The sequence below is a fragment of the Pipistrellus hanaki genome (assembly GCF_964339955.1).
Source record: "Pipistrellus hanaki genome assembly, chromosome: 8".
Classification (NCBI taxonomy): domain Eukaryota; kingdom Metazoa; phylum Chordata; class Mammalia; order Chiroptera; family Vespertilionidae; genus Pipistrellus; species Pipistrellus hanaki.
In genome coordinates this window covers 16,474,681-16,491,769 of record NC_140510.1, presented here as the reverse complement: position 1 = coordinate 16,491,769, position 17,089 = coordinate 16,474,681, and the positions used below count along the sequence as shown (strand labels likewise).

General features: G+C 44.2%; 2 long non-coding RNA genes across 2 annotated transcripts; both read left to right on the top strand.

The window, feature by feature from the left end:
* The first annotated feature begins 1,511 nt into the window (after positions 1-1,511).
* On the top strand, positions 1,512-2,994 carry LOC311626959. The gene is made up of 3 exons (XR_014795803.1): positions 1,512-1,555; positions 2,090-2,148; positions 2,792-2,994. It is a non-coding gene; the product is annotated as an uncharacterized lncRNA (long non-coding RNA).
* A 5,433-nt stretch (positions 2,995-8,427) lies between these two features.
* LOC311626958 lies at positions 8,428-16,532 on the top strand. Its single transcript, XR_014795802.1, has 3 exons — positions 8,428-8,772; positions 16,138-16,346; positions 16,443-16,532. It is a non-coding gene; the product is annotated as an uncharacterized lncRNA (long non-coding RNA).
* The last annotated feature ends 557 nt before the right edge of the window (positions 16,533-17,089 follow it).

Genomic DNA, 17,089 nt, shown 5'->3' with positions numbered 1-17,089 from the left:
GGGAGAGAGGGATAGAGAGAGAGAGAGAGAGAGAGAGAGAGAGAGAGAGAGAGAGAGAAACATTGATGTAAGAGAGACACATTGATTGATTGCCTGCAAAGAAAAAACCTGCAATCTCAGTATGTGCCCTTGGCCAGGAATCAAACCTGAGATCCTTTCGGTGCACAGGCCGCCGTTCTGTCCTCTGAGTCACACAGGCCAGGGCTACAGGTATGAATATATTTCATTATCACAAAAACACAGAGAAGTAAACGGTGTTATTGCTGTCACTCAACAGATTCAGAAATTGAGGCCCCAAACGATTAAGCCACTTGCTCAAGGTCTCACAGGAACTGAGTGCTGATGTTGGATTTTTTTACTTCAAACAATATCGCTTTGGAGCTTGTCTCCTGACAGACATTTCATTCTGTGTCCCACGACTGAAAAGAATGTACACTGAGGCAAAGCTACACAGTTAGTCCTTAGCCATTTCCCTGGACTTAATGGCTCTCTTTTTCTTTTCTTTTTTTCTTTTTTTTCTTTTTTTAAATATATTTTATTGATTTTTTACAGAGAGGAGGAGAGAGGGATAGAGAGCTAGAAACGTCGATGAGAGAGAAACATTGACCAGCTGCCTCTTCTTGCACACCCACTACAGGGGATGTGCCTGCAACCAATGTACGTGCCCTTTACCGGAATCAAACCCAGGACCTTTCAGTCCGCAGACCGACGCTATACCACTGAGCCAAACCGGTTTCGGCAATGGCTCTCTTTTTCTAGTCACCTTCTATTCCTACTCTAAGAAGTAAAAATGATAGAGTCCTCAATGGATTTATCGGAGGGAGGAACTAGCAGTGACAGAATTACTTCTGCTTGGTGGATGAAGTAAGTGCCTTGCAGAGGGTCCTTGACGAGTCACCATTTTACAGTTAGCAGTAAAGTGGGAGATGGCATTTGTCTGGCTCCCCAAATCGGTTCACCGGCAGTGTGAGCTAAGTATGGGGGATGAAACAGCACTGTGCACGTGTGTGTGGTGGGTGGATGTTGAAGATGAGGTGGGGGAGGGGAGCGGAGATGGGTCCGCAGTGGCCCTGAAACTCCTCACTCAGGAGAGTGAGGGGACCACAGCCAGCTTCCTGCTTGAGAAATACCATTAGGCACGAAGACTGGATGGAGTGGGCAGTCTCCTTTAAATTGTTCTCGAGCGGACTTCCGGGAACAGAGTAGGAAGCTGCTGTACGCCAAGGGAGATGCTGGTGCTGCGTTCAGACAGCGGCAGTGCCTGAGCAACAACATCTGCAGGCAGTGACACCTGAACGCTCCACATCTCAGTGATGACAACACTTTTTCATCCCCTAAGCTCTGGGGAAGCCCTCCAGTGTTGATGGAATGTAACGTTGATTGAAGGCTCCTGGTGCGTGGATGCTTGATTAGAGATTTCAAACTAACTAAGCCTGCCCCACGGGCAGTAGAAGATGAAAATTAACATACATTTATTACAATGTGGATGCTGCATAACTTGCAAGTACAGTACACGGCCAACAGCATAGGAACGACGTGCACGCTCTCAGGAAAGGTGAGTTGGATGAGAGCCCTGCCCTCCACAATCCTTCTGTCTACAGTACGTGCAACAGCCGCCCGGCCAGGTGAGGCGATGTTCAACAAAGGATGTAGGTGCAGGGACTGTGGGTGACAGATGTCCTCACACTTGGCAGGTGCTAAGATAGACTTAGCTTTTCACTCATTTAGCGAATATTTATTTAGCAGCTGCTACATCAGATATGTGAGGATACGTGATTGAATAACATCCACCAAAAAGTTTCTCTCTGGGGAGAGTTTATATTCTTGAAAGCATTTTTGGAGGAGGTGGGACTCCTGAAAGGAGAGACTTGATTGGCACAGAGAGGACATCACAAGGGGAGCAGCAAGTGGGCCACCCAGACTCAGGAAATGCTCATGGTGGGAAGTAGAAAGAGGAGACTTGGAGAATGGCCAAGGCAAGTTTGTATTTGGGAATGGAATCGGCAGGAAATCAACTTGGAGGGTGAGCATGGGGCTGGGCCTGCAACTCTGGCAGGAGAGACTGACCTTTGTCCTGTACACATCACAGGCCCAGGGGATCCCAGGCAAGCTTCATGCTGAAGGAGGAGGCAGCAAAGATAGCAGAAGGTGGAGCTGGAAATCTGTGGCCTTTCAGAAATTCTCTCTCTCTCTCTCTCTCTCTCTCTCTCTCTCTCTTTGCCTTGTCTTTTTCTCCATCCTCAGAGTTTTAAATGTATCTAAAATGTTATGGTTATGTCTGAGTGCACAAGAAGAATAGCAGTAGGTGGAAAAGGCACACCAGCACATGGAAATTTTTATGCAAATGACTTAGCAGGAACCAGAGAGGGTTCCCAGAGTGAGCACTTCACCATTCTTCTGCTGGCTACTTCAGTATATTGTGAGCTTAAGAGTAAGTCCAAGTGGTTGATGGGCTTGGGTGGAGTGGGTACCCGGGCAGGGTCACCTGGACATAGCTCCTCCATTGGAAGTGCCTCATGCAGAATTTAATTTTAATGGATGACAATAAAGCGGAGAGTGAAGAGTCAATGAGAGGGAGGGGAAATGGAGAACATCTCCACATTTCTCTCTTTTTCATATCATACGCTCTGTGGAATCTTTTATCATTCTGACACTTGCCATTTATATCCCCTGGACCCAGATTTATTTTACTCATACTGTTAAAGAAAAATGAAGCTGTTTAAGCAATTCTCTGCAAAATGTAAATGCCCTGTGTTGATTTCAAGAGTCCAAAATCTCTTGAATTTTTCAGAGCAAAATGTGCGTTATGATTATCTTGAAAAGGAGCTTCCCTGTCCAATTAGATGTCCCCAAGCTGCAACCATCTGATGAAACAAAGGATCATGGGGTGACTGAAGAAACTCAAAGTTGGGGCACAATCTCCCCAGAGATTTCTGGGAGTTCCAACTGGGCCTCAGGAATGTGCTCAGGAACGTGTCGCCTCATGTCCTTCCTGCCTCCATGCTGGTGTGGACGAGCTCTCTGTGAGAATCTGCTCTGCTTGGCACAGCATTCCTTGGACTCGGGGGCTGCTGGGTCCTCAGGTGATAAGGCTGCAGGGTGGTCTATGGTGAGCTCCAGCTTCATAGCATCAAAGCCCTGAGGCATCACTGTCTGTATCTAGTCTCACAAAGGCCTGGGATTTCCAGCCTGAACCGTTTTCTCCACAAGAGCTCAACACGAGGCCATCAAAAGTATGCATAAGAATGTGTGTTTCTGATCTGTGTAAGTATTGGACAACTGGAAGTAAACTGACTTCCCATCAAAAGAAGAAATTGGCTGAAAAATTGCAATATAGCCATACTGTGAAATGATATTGGAAAGAATGAATTAGGACTGTTGCAGATGGTTTGGAGGAATTTGGGCTGTAAATAAAAGAGGTAGAAAGGTATATGAAATTTGACTCTACTTTTGCACAATGTAATCTCCTATAGGTTTTGGCATATGTGTACTTACAAAGGGGTTGTATAATATGGATGTGTATAGGATTCTATTAGCGTTAAGGCATCAAATGGCAGGGAATAATTTATTTGTTATAAAGATATCAGACACCACTGTGCCCCACCTCACACCTTTTCAGTACATCTTTAAATTATTTAAAAATTTTAAATTGTGGTTAAGTATAGATAACATAAAATTTAGCATCCTGCCCATTTTTGATTGTATAGTTAGTGGCATTAGTATATGCATCTTCTGTGAAACCATCGACACCATTCATCTCTAGAACACTTTTCATCTTCACAACTGAAACTCCATACCTACCAACAATCACTCCACATCCTTCCTCCCCCAGCGCCTGGCAACCATCATTTCACTGTCTGTCTATAAATATGACTACTCTAGGTACATCACAGACATAGAATTGTGTAGGATTTGGCCTTTGTGACCGGCTATTTCACTCAGCATAACATCTCATCCCTAGTGTAGCATGTGACAGAACGTCTTTTGGTATCAGGGTGAGTAATATTCCATTGTGTATGTGTACTGTATTTTGTCTCTATTCATCCACTGATGAATACTTGGGTTGCTACCACCTTTTTGCTATAGAGAACAATGCTTCTGTGAACATGGTGTACAAATATATCTTTAAGATTCTGCTTCCAATAACACAGACTTGGTGTCACATTGTAATTCTCTTTTCAATTTTTCCAGGAACCTGTTTTCCACAGGGACTATACCATTTTGTTCCCATTCACACTGTACATATTTCAATTTCTCCACATCCTTTCTAACACATGCTATTTTCTGGAGTTGTTTTCTCTCTCTCTCTCTCTCTCTCTCTCTCTCTCTCTCTCTCTCTCTCTCTCTCTCTTTTAGTGTAGCTATTGTAATGGGTTTGAGATGGTATCTAATTGTGAGTTTTTGCATTTCCATAATAATTCCCGATGTTGAGCATTTTTTCATGGGCTTATGGGCTATTTGTGTATATTCTTGGGAAATGTCTATTCTAATCCTTCGCCCATTATTACATCCAGTTGTTTGTTTCTTTGTTGTTGAGTTGCAGTTCTATATGCATATATCCTTATCAGATATATATGGTTTGTAAATATTGTCTCTCATTTCAGTCTGTTGATTGTGTCTTTTGATGCATGAAAGCTTTAAATTTTTATGTACTCTCCATTGTCTGTTTTTTCTTTTGTTGTCTGTGCTGCAGTCCACTTTTTATGCCAAACTTTGCGGCAGCTACAAGCCTCAGTCAAGTGTAACCTGATAGCCTCTCCCCTCAGTTCCACCACTTAGTCTCACTTAGCATTTCTGATGCCCCGTGTGGAATGCCTGCTGGATCTCACTTGGCCTTCCATGCTGACACCTGTACGCAGTCACACATCTCTCGGGTGACAAAGGAGAGAATGTGCAAATATGAGTCAGTTCACCACTGTTAAAATCTCAGGATATCATGCTGTGAATAATTATAATTATTGTTAAAGTTTCATTTTTACTCTATATTTTCTTTCCCTTTGTTAGATTTTCATTTACATTTCATGTCCTTTTTGCTTTTAAAGTATTTATTTATAGATTAAACAGTATAATAGTATATTGTACAGTATGTGCACCGTATATAGGAAAGGTTAAAACAGGGAACACTGGGGAGTCTGGAATGGATTAATTCAATATACATGATTTCTAATGGGAAAAAATAATTCGGTTTTCAAACAGCCTTCCCGAATGAATTAAGTTTAAGGAACAAAGTTCCACTGTATTTACAAAGAATTTGTGATATTTACATATTATAATCAGAAAAACACTGTAAGGAGGGGATTATAAAAGGTGGAGGAAAAAAAGTAAGCCTTCAGACTGAGGTGGGATTTCTCTCCCCAAACATCTGTTCACGAAACAATCCTCTTCCTGAAGCAAAAAAACAGATTATTCTCCACATATCAGCTCACGCTAGATAGATGTTCTAAGGTACAACCAGAGCGTGCCCGCTCCACAGCAGGGGCTGGACTTCAATGTGAACTGAACTGGCTCTTTGGCACTTACACGCAGTCTGCCAACTTTGCTCAACGCAGATGAATCAAACCCCAACGGTAGGGGAAGAAAAAGAGAGTTCTGAGTTCACAGGGATTTGGTCTTGTCTCAAATTCCCACTGATGCTAGTGCGCGAGGAGAGCTAAACAGGCTCAGAGCTTACAAAGGTCAAGTTGGAGCCTCTGAGAAATGATGCTTTCTATTCATTATTTTTCTCCTCCATTGGCTGAAGGTCAGCACGTGGGGCCCTAACCCCATCTGATTCTAAAGGCCTCGATCCAGGCCATAGTTTTAAGTGTCTTATTTAAAATTGTCCTCAACACGGCTCTGCTCAGTTTATCAGCTGAGCAGGCCCTGGGCGAGACAGTGGGAAGGAACAGAGGCTTTGCTTCTGGGATGCAAGTCTGGAAGCCTTGAACCCCCTTTCCGAACTGGAAATTGAATTTTGGAAGACAATTCTAATTTAAAGAGAAAGCAGTCATGCCCCTCAGAGAGGAAACATGGGCAGAAGACTTAAATAGGAAGGGTTTTTTAATGTGTCTGGAATGAAGAAGGTTGGTGAAGTTGAATCCGAAATCCCGGGTTGCCTGCCTGTTTGTGTGTTATGAAATCCTGACTTTAGAGCAGAAGGAATGTCCCATTGGGAAAACGGCATGAAAGCTGGTACTTGATGCCTGATTTAACAACAGAGAAGAAAAGGCAGCTCTCTGCAAACACCATCCATTTAAAAGTGCCAGGAGCATTTATTTTTCAGCCTTAAGACCAATGTCTTACCACTCAGTGCTATTAAATAGTGTTATAAGCACTATTATTCTTTTAAAAATACTTTTTATCCATTTCAGAGAGGAAGGAAGAGGGAGAGAGATAGAAACATCATTGGTGAGAAAGAATTATTGATTGATTGGCTGCCTCTTTTTTGGCATGTGCCCTGACTAGGAATTGAACCTTGATCTCCTAGTTCATAGATCGATATTCAACCACTGAGGCACACTGGCTGGGCTAAGCATTATTATTCTTTATCGAAAACCAAATTTACCAATCAAACCTCTCAGATTCCATTGTTTCCTTTCTCCATTCCCCAAGTGTGGGTTTTCCTGAAACCTCACATTCATTGGCATCTCATCCAGCTCTCATACCCTGTCCCTTGCCTTAAAGCTTCTTTGCTTTGCCAAGAAAATGTTTTCAGGGGCATGGGCCTGCTTTGAGAAGGCAGTTGGTAGAAGGCTCTGAAACAGTGTGCCTGGATGTCTCGCGGCTGCCTTTAGGGTAAATTTCCCTCCCATCTCTGGTAGCTACCTCTGCGTCTCTCCAGGCCTGGGGGCAGCTGGCCACCAGGCAGGGGAGGTGGAGCCATCAATTTGCATAATATTTAAGTGCTACTGAAATATTTGTGTGCTCTAGAAATCTCCTGGGGCATTTAAAATGTCCTCTGTCTTGGTCAGAGAGTTGGTTACTAGGTATATAATGTATAAAATTAATTAGTTTTATATATTTGATTGTATACTTCAATAAAAGTAATTACAAATATGCCCTGGCCACCCCAGTCTGTGTACATGCAGCAGGTAAGTGTTCCATCTTCTCCCCCAACCCCGTCGCCCATCCTCTCTTAAAATCCAAGGAAAACATAGCCTCCGTGAGGATTAACAACAACATCAAAAAAGTAGTTAAAAATCCACATGCCTTCAAAATATGAGTGAATAAAACCTCAGAAGTCTTCCTAGTGACTTTGGACTTGGAGACAAGAAATAGAGGTAGGTCATTGTGATTTTGCTGGACATTGAACACCACTAAAACAGAATTTCTGAATCAACGGCATTAGTATTTGCATCTTGTAACTCCAAAAGCCTTCACTTTTCTTGGGAGAAAATCAGAACGTGGGGAAGTGGGCCTTTCACGGCAGGCCGCTGTGATAGGAGGCCGCGGCTCCATCCAGTGGATTGGTTCTTTTCTCTCAGTGACATTTCATTTATAGCTGGCAGGGCCCTGGGATGCAGTTCAGTTTCAAAATGGAAAATGCTCAGTTGCTAAGAGGTTTGTGGACAGCTCTTACGGTCAGGATCCTCTCCCATGAGACCACCCGACAGCTGCCTGGCACCCCTGCTTGTCTGGGTTCCTGGCTGGGGCTTGTGGGCATCATTTTACAGGGTAGGGGTCCTGCCTGCTTGTGGCTTCTGCTCCTCCAACTCTGGGCTCCTGAAACAGGACAAGACTCTCTGCAGACCACAGGCCAGGTGTCTGTTTATCTCTTGAAATCATGTGCTTTCATGATACTAACCTAGTCCCGCTTTGGGGGACCTGCACAAGCTCTTTACCTCTCAGGGCCTCAGCTTCTTCGCCTGTAAGAGAGGGAGGTGGGCAGACCTGAGATGAGAAATTTGGAGACAGGTGAGCCTCCCTGGGGAGGTGTAGCCCGAACAGGAGGACAGGTGCCTTTCAAGGCTGTGGCTTAAAGATGGCCAGAGCCTGGGCATTTTAGTCCTGAAGGGCATGTTTTAAAAATACACGCCTGGTGCAGCAGTCTCCTTCAGCCTCCACCTCTCTGAGTAGCATCTAGAATACACTAGACTTCACTTCAGTCTTCTAGCATGTTCTGTAGCCTGCCCGTTCCTTCCCTTCCACCCACCTCAAGCCATCTGCTCCTGTTAGAATAAATGAAACTATCTTCTGGTTATTAGTATTTTTAAACTTTTTCTTTTAAAATAATTTTAACTATAAGAAATTTCAAAAATAATAGAAAAAGTTTCTGTGTACCCTTCACCCAGCTTCCTCTCACCCCCCATAATGACATTTTATGTAACCATCCTCACCAACCGTAATTTCACCACGAGATAAACCTTCTCCCCACCCCTCAACCCCCTACCTCCACATCAGTGATCAGTCTTGGAATCTGAAAGGGCCTAATATCAAAGGCAGCATATTTGAAATGCAAAACTAAGGAGCTGAGACTAAATCTCATTTTCTGGTTCCTAATCCAGAGTTTGTTGTATGATCTGGCTTCACAAGGAGGTTAAAAAACTCCCTGAACGAAGACCCATGATTTATTTATTGAAGGTAGAGGCAGTGAATAACTCATGAATTCATGCATTTGCTTATTATTCTCCCTCGCAGTGGAGATGGATGGATGAATCGATTTATCTCTCTGACTCTATGTCTCTCCTCCAGGCAAGGAAAATGAGAAAAGTTAGGGAAGGCACTGAGGTGTGATGAAAAGAGGACGTGGCTGAGGCTTAGGAAACTAAAGGTTTCTGTGACAGAGTGAGCTTGGTAAGTCTTTCTCTAAGCCTTTATTTTCTCATTTGCAAAGTGAGGGAGGCCCAGCCATTGTGACTCAGTGGTTGAGCGTCAACCTATTAACCAGGAGGTCACAGTTCAACTCGCAATCAGGGCATATGGCCGGGTTTCGGGCTGGTCCTGAGTGTTGGGCTGCAGGAAGCAGCTGATCAATGATTCTCTCTCATCATTGATGTTTCTATCTCTTTCTCCCTCTCCCTTCCTCTCTAAAACCAATAAAAATATTTTTAAAGAAAAAAGAAAAAAAGAAAAATGAGGGAGGAGTGGTGGATAGGCGTGTAGTCAGAGGTTTGACTTATATGAGTCTATGGAAATGGGCAGAGCTGGTGGGGTTCCTAGGGAGCTGACTCTGAGAAGGGGGTTGGCATGCAGGCTGCTTGCTAAGGAAGAGCCCTGGGAGCAATATTTTGAAAGGGAAGAGGCTGAAGTACCATTGGGCAGAGGGAGAAACTGAGGTCCAATGAAAGCCTTGACCAACCGCATGGACAGCTCTGAAGCTAGAATGTCCTTGGGCCTAGTGTCACCAAGTGTCAGAGAGCCAGGCCCTTTTACTCACATCGACCAGTGCACGCTGCCCCAGGATGGGCTGGGACCCTGGCAAGGCAGCTCCCTGCAGCCTAAGTCAGTTCTTCCCACTGACACTTCCAACAGCTGAGTCTTCACTGAAGAGTCATCTGAGAGGCTCATCTGTGTCCACCATAATTTGAAAGCATAAGGTTCTGTTAATTAACAAAATACTAGGAAAATAGGATATTACCATTCACAGGGACATTAGTGATCAGGCAGCTCAACCTCTTCACTGAACCTGGGAGGAAAATGAAGGGTTCAATGACCTGCTCAAGGTCAGACAGCAAGGTCATAGCAGGCCAAATCCTTTCTTGCTTTTGTTCTTTCCAAAACAGAACAGCTTTCGTGCTGTGTGCCTTGGACTCTCCAGGAGCAAAGAGAGGACCAGGCAGTCCACACGTTGTCCCAAGGGTGCCACAGCTGGCATCAGCTACAGCCAAGGGGGCCTGAATCCCGTGGGTACTTCTAACAACTCTACTCCCAGTCCTGGAGCCTTTCAAAGAACTGGCGCATATCCTTCTGGCTTTCTGTGAGCCTGTCCAGGGAATTTTTTTCAAGCAGATCTTTTCTCCTTGGCGGCTGGTTAAAAGGGAGGAGGTTAAAAATGCATTAGGATTAGGCCCTGTGGCGATGGTGTCTGGGTGCCTTCCACATGGGAAATTCATCATCCGGGGCTGAACTGACAGAGCGTGGAGCCAAGCCTGAGAGCATTGGGGACTGGCATTTTCCCCTGAATTTGCACAATTCATCCCCAACCATTGCTCAGTCCATCTGAGAGGCCCACAAGGTTTGGGCTGAGAGCCACCCTCTGTACCTGGCAGTACATGGGGTGGGGGCTGGGAACCAGGGGGAAAGCGAGCCAGAAATGGTTCCATTTTGTAAGAAATGTGTCTTATCTTGTTCCATTCACAGTGGAAAAGAAAACATCAGCTCCGGAGCCAAATCTATTTCTCTGGGTAATCCATCTCTGTACAGCTGCTCCCTGCAAATCTCTCTGGCATTAGGTTTCTGGGCTTCAGACTAATGCACACACTGTATTCTTTGGAAATTTAATAAGAGCCCGACGTGTCTTTTTATAATTCGTGCTTCCGTGTCTTATCTCTACTTAATGCGTTAATGCAGAAATTAATTTAGTACTCATCAGATAGTGGAGTGAATTGTCAAGGTGTGGGTTTCTTTTAGCCTGTTGAAAGATCCCCCTTTCTCGCACCTGAATACTTAATATTATCCAAATAGGGGGAAATTAACTGCCAATACATAGGGACTACTTTAGAGCAGGGATTCCTTAGCTTCCCAAGCCTGTATTCAACCTGGCCTCCCTGCTCAGTCTCCTTCCCCATCACTCTTACCTGTTTCCCACCTGGTGTTCTCCAGTAGAATGGATATCAAGAAGTTTCCTAAATGCCCACACTTTTCCAAATCTCTGTCTCTCTCTATATGCTGGTCTCTTTGTCTGATCCCTCCTCCTTTGCCTTCTCTACCAAAAAAAAATATGAAAATCTACTTCTCCTTTTAACCTGTTAACCTGGGAAGTTCCCTTTTAATACATAATTAAAATAAATGAAATATATATTTTTTCATTTATTTATATATAAAGCACAAAGGAAAATACAAAATTACAAACAAATAGAAAAGAATACCAACAAAAAAATGGAAACATCGAATTAAAAAATTATAAATTTTACAAACAATTATAAAGATTACAAAAAATGTATACTGCCTGTTTCAGGGCGCAACATATATTTCAAGGACGTATTCATATGTCCTCCTTGTTCCAGATATTGTTTACGTTTGACATATTTATAAGTCCCGCTCAGTTAACAGGTTTAGATGCCTAAAATGTCACTTCCTCCCAAGGATTGGATTTGAGCTCCTTCAGTACCTGGAAGGGGTAGGGACCACACTGGATTCTGCATACAGTGAATGACCAGTAGCCCCAGGCATAAGAGGACCCTGGGCCCTCAAGGGAAGGCTCGCTAATGGAGGCAGAAGCAGACTGAGTAGGAAAAGGGAGCATTACTGAGGAGGCATGTGAGCCAGCTCCTACCTCCCACTTCTTGGCCTTGTGACCTTTAGCAGGTCACCGTTTCTCTCAGAGCCCCAAGTGAGGGCAAGGTGGATAGTAATAGTAGAGCACCTGCTGGAGTTCCCATGGAGACAATTCAGAAAGCCCTCTGTGAGTTAGAAAGCACTAAGTAAATGTTTGAGTTTAATTATTCAGCTCAATGTTTAAGGAGCAGAAATGTGTGCAATAACATTTAAAAATAGTTCTCTCTAATATCATGTGAAGTTTGACATATATATCCTATCTAATAAAGAGAAAATATGCTGCTGAAACTGGTTTGGCTCAGTGGATAGAGCGTCAGCTTCCGGACTGAAGGGTCCCGGGTTCGATTCCTGTCAAGGGCATGTACTTTGGTTACAGGCACATCCTCAGTGGGGGGTGTGCAGGAGGTGGCTGATGGATGTTTCTCTCTCATCGATGTTTCTAACTCTCTCTCTCTCTCTCTCTCTCTCTCTCTCTCTCTTTCCTCCCTTCCTCTCTGTAAAAAAAAAACCCAATAAAATATATTTTTTTAAAAAAAGAGGGGATATGCTAATTGACAGTCACACCCTCACAAAGAGGGTGGCACCCATAGCCAATAAGGAGGGACTATGCCCAGTCCCATTGGCCTCATTGGGGTGGAGGTGCACAGCATGGCTGCCTCTGGAATCCACCAGTCCCCTCAGCCTCTGAACCGCCCAGGGCCAGCCTGAGGTACAGGTAACCAGGGCTGGGCAAGGCTTGCGCTGCTGGCAGTGCTAGCAACAAAGTGTAATGGAGGTGTCGCCTTCCCCTGATTGCTGGGTTGCCTCTCACCCATGAGGACTCCTGGACGGTGAGAGGGGGCAGGCCGGGCTGAGGTGCACCCTCCCTCCGCCCCTCCCCCCCTTCCCCAGAGAGAGAGAGAGAGAGAGAGAGAGAGAGAGAGAGAGAGAGAGAGAGAGAACTAAACTAAAAAGTTCCAGTGATAATAAAGACAGAGTTTCTGGAATTATCTGTGTTTGTGTTTGTACATTCATTTATTCACTCATTCATTCATTCATTTGTTCATTCATTTACTGAGTGTCTGCCACTGAGCAGGTCCTGAGCTGGGTTTGAATCCAGTTTTCTGGTGACATTGGGTATGTTATTCAACTTCAAGTGTCGGTTTCTTTGTCTGTCAAATAGGAAATAATAATGATGCTCACCTCATAGTCATGAAGATCAAATGAGATGACCCATCTAGAATAGGGTTTATATCCTCGGTGCAGTGATCATTTTAGGCTGGGCAATTCCATGGGGGGCTGCCCTGCACCTTGCAGGCTGTTTGCATTCCTGCTCCAAATGTCTCCAGACATTGTCAAATGTCTGGTGGGCTGAAGGGCCTCTGGTTGAGAAGCACTGGTCCAGCATTCGTAGCACAGCATCTGGCACATGTTGAATGATCAGCCTATGTTAGCTTTTATGATTTTCCTATCGGAAAAGTACATAGAAAGATCCAAATCCTGCTGTTGCCATGGCTGTCGCATCTAATCTTGGGAAGATTAATGAGTGTGTGTGTACCTGGGTTCCTCCATCTCTGAAGAAATGCTATCTCACATAGCTGGTTTAGAGGACCCTCAATAAAATAATACATCTTATTTTAATAATGGTCAGCCACATAAGTGTATATCTATGATAATGCTTGTATTGTTAAGGCAGGGTTGACAAGCACCAGCCTGTGGGCCAAATCTGGCCTGCCTTGAGTTTTGTATAGCACACAAGCCAATTGGCTTAAAAAGATTGTTTTTATTGAGTTGAAATTGACATAACATAAAATGAACCATTAACCATTTAAAAGTGTACATTCAGTGACAATGACTTTGATACTTTTCAATGGTAGAAAAAAATCAAAAGAAGAATAGTATTTTCTGACATGTAAAAACTATACGAAATTCAAATTTTAGTGTCCAAAAATAGACTTGTTGGAACCCATGCCCCTCGTCCCATGGCTCCTCTCTCGCTACGGCAGCAGAGATGAGTAGTTGGGGTGGAGGCTGCCTGCAGGAAAGCCTAACATTTATTATCTGGCCTTTTATAGGAAAAGGGGGGTATGAAATACAACGGACAAGCTCAGGGGAGGGCACGTGGCAGGCCTGACAAGCTCAGTGACTGGAAGTATAATAGCTACACAGGTTGGACTGATCATAAATTCCTAATTGGGCAGATCACACCAGGCAGTCATGTCCCAGGCATACAGCTTCCTTAGCAAAGGTCAGTCTTCCCCTTAAGTGAGCGCTTCCACTGTTCTTATGCACCTAGGATAGCATAACTTTGAAATGTCAGAGTAGTTTCTCTTCTAGACCTTCAGAGGCACAACCACAGGCAGCAGAGCCCAAGACCACAGAACACCTCGCTGCTATCTTGTTGCCCACCGACCATCGCTAGGTGTTGTAAATGTTAATTATCAATTATCCTGCACCTGCCAATGTAAAACAAGTGTGTGTTTCTACTTTTTTGCTTTTCATACAATCCTAGAGATTTCCCTGCTTTGCTTTCTCCCACCTCTTTTATCTGTCATCAATGGATTTCATGGACCTTCCTTACATTTTCTCCTTTGATTCGAAACACACAAAAGGAATGACCAAACAGTCACTCTCTGGAGCATTTCCTCAGACCATTGAGATCTTGCTTCTGGTCATGTTCTGAAAAATTTGGTTCAAATAAACTTGCAACATTTTCTATAGGTTTTGTCAATAGGTATTAACAAGACAGGGAAATTGAAGCACTTGTTTTTGGGAAATGTGTGCTTCTCCTTTTGTCCTGCTTGCTAAGTTTAGTAAATTCCAGAGTTTACTCAAACATGTGAGGCACTGGTGCTTTCTTTATCCATTTGGCATACAGTTGGTAGGCTCCGTTGCCTCGTGGGCCTGGAGGCCACTGAAGAGGATGGCGCCGTGAGGGCCCAGGTCAGGCAGCAAGGCCTCCACGTCTCACTCAGAGTCTGCTGGAGAATTCCCTTTGCTGTCTGGGATCAACACAGCTGTCTGAGCTGTCTCCGGAAGTTTTAGTTTGGAAGACGTTGCCAATTTCAACTACCAGCCACAGATTGAGGCTGCTGCTGTCCTTCTATTCTTGGTGTCACCTATTTCTACCTCTAATATCTTTTCTATAAAACCCCGGTGATATTGTGATTTATAAGATATTTTAATAATGGACATCCACGCAAGTGTATTCATTCATTCATTCATTCATTCATTCATTCATTCAAAGTTCCTGGCTCATTATTCTCCAAACCCTTGGAATTTTCTGAGTGTTGAGAGTGGTAAAGGTGCCTTTTGTTATGCTAATGAGGTGACTTTAGGGTCCTACCCAAGGGTGGGTGCTGATTGTCAGAAGAACCAATCACTTGATTAGAGGGCTGGAACTTTTAGTCCCCTTCCCCCAGCTGGAGGTGGGGTGGGGAAGAGATGGGGGCTGGAGGTTAAATCAATTGCCAATAATTAATGGCTTAGTCATTCATGACTATGGAATAAAGCCTCTATAGAAACCTAAGAGTATGAGGTTAGGTGAGCTTCCAAGTTGAGGAACATGTGGAGAGGCACAGTAGTGTGCCTGGAGAGGGCATGGAAGCTCTGTACTCTTTCCCCATACTTGCCCTATACATCTCTTCCATCTGGCTATTCCCGAGTTATTCTGTGAGCCACTCTAGCTAATTACCCATATTTTCCGGCGTATAAAGACGACACTGTGTTCTAGTAAAAAGCCTGCTCAGATTGGCCAGAGTCAGAGAGGCGGTCTATTAAAAAAAGAACTGGTGTTGCCTCGGAAGTGGGGGGTAGTCTTATACAGCGAATATAGGCCTAAACTTATGTTTTAACTGTAAAATTAGGGGGTCGTCTTATACACCGGAAAATACGGTCATAGAACCCAAGGAGGAGATTGTGGGAACCTCTAATTTATAGCCAGTTGCTTGGAGGCACAGATGAAAATCCACACTTGCGGTTAGCATATGAAGTGTGTGTGGGTTGAGGTGGGGGAGGAGTGAGGTGGAGTAGGGGTAGTGGAGGGGTTAGGGGCAGTTTTCCCTGGAATCTGATGCTATCTCTGGGTCTCTAGTGTCAAAGTACGTAAGTTGAATCCTTGGATGCCCTGCTGGTATTCCGGAATTGTTTGTTGGTGTGGGAAGATTCCCCCTGGGATTTGGGTCTCAGAACATCAGTTCAGTGGGGGTCTGACATGGGATTTGCTTGAAAGCCCTGGCTCCCAGAAACATGTGGTTTTTTAAGAGAAAGGATAAAGGCAATCCAAGGGGGTCTGGGAACCCAAAGGTCCATGACCCACTGTGGGTTCTTGGTTTCTCACAGGAAAGAATTCAAAATTGAGTCGGCAAAGAGTTTAAAGTGTGAGTGTATTAGTGAAGCAGTGAGACAGAGAATGGGCTACTCCACAAACAGAGCATCTCCCACCCTATAGCAAAATGTGCTTCCTTTATTGAAGTTCATTTCATCAGGGGGTATGGTATTCCATGAGAGGATGAAATATTCAGGACCTTCCCAGGAAAGGGGTGGAGACTTCCCAGAGAAGCTCTGTGTCCTTATCTAGGCTTTCCGTTCCCAATTGGTGGTGCAGGGTGTTTTGTTTAGCATGCTGATGTATTACAATGAGCCTGTAATGAGGATGGGGTTACTGTTAGGTGTAGTTATTTGCATGTTGGATTCAGCTGATTTCTGCCACTTTAAAAAAATATATATTTTTATTTATTTCAGAGAGGAAAGGAGAGGAAGAGAGAGATAGAAACATCAATGACAAGAGGGAATCATTGATCAGCACCTTCTGCATGTTGGGCCGGGCCTACAACCCAGGCATGTGCCCTCGACTGGAATTGAACCTGGGACCCTTTGGTCCTCAGGCTGACACTCCATCCACTGAGCCAAACCAGCGAGGGCTCTGCCATTTTTAAAGCCATAAACCGGGGGTTCGGGGGGAAGGGGTTGGTTGGTGATCTTTTTTCTTCTAAACAGTTCCTGAAGCTTTTACTGATTGCACTGTTTTGCCACATCACCTATCTCAGGTGGAGGTGAAGAAGTCTTTAAACCCTGGTGGCCACCTAGTCACCCACAGTCTGAAACTGCAGCTGTGCTGTATAACCAGTTACTAAAGGTAAAACTTACCAATATAACTTATAAATGGTGGTAGACCCAGCTTCCAAGAATTTGGCTCAAGGACTATATAAGGAAATGAAAAATAAGAAGCATGCTAAATATATGATTCTGTTTACTTATCTGTAACAGCCAAAATGAAAGTAAAAGGAAGTGCTGGGTTGGGCTTTGATGCTGAACCACACTTAGATTTGGGGTAATTTGAGCTTGCTAAAGCAACATTAGCCTCAAAGCAACAGAACATACCTGTAACACCTTTGGTCTCCAAGAAGGTATTTAATGTAGGGGAGGAAAAAACCAAAAACAACTGTAACCAGGGGATACAGTATGAAGGAACTGGCTTATTATGTATCACCAGCTTCCTGAAGATTCTTTATTAAAATGGATGGTGAGGGTGGCCAATCTGAGAGCCGTGTCTTTGGTTTTGAATGCTGCAGAATGAAGAGCACATTTGGGTTGGTGCAGGACTGACGGGTTACTACTGAACAACTACAGTTGGTTGTATGTGATCCAGGCACACAGAAGGCTACTCCCGAAAAACAGTCAGCCTGTTGGACCA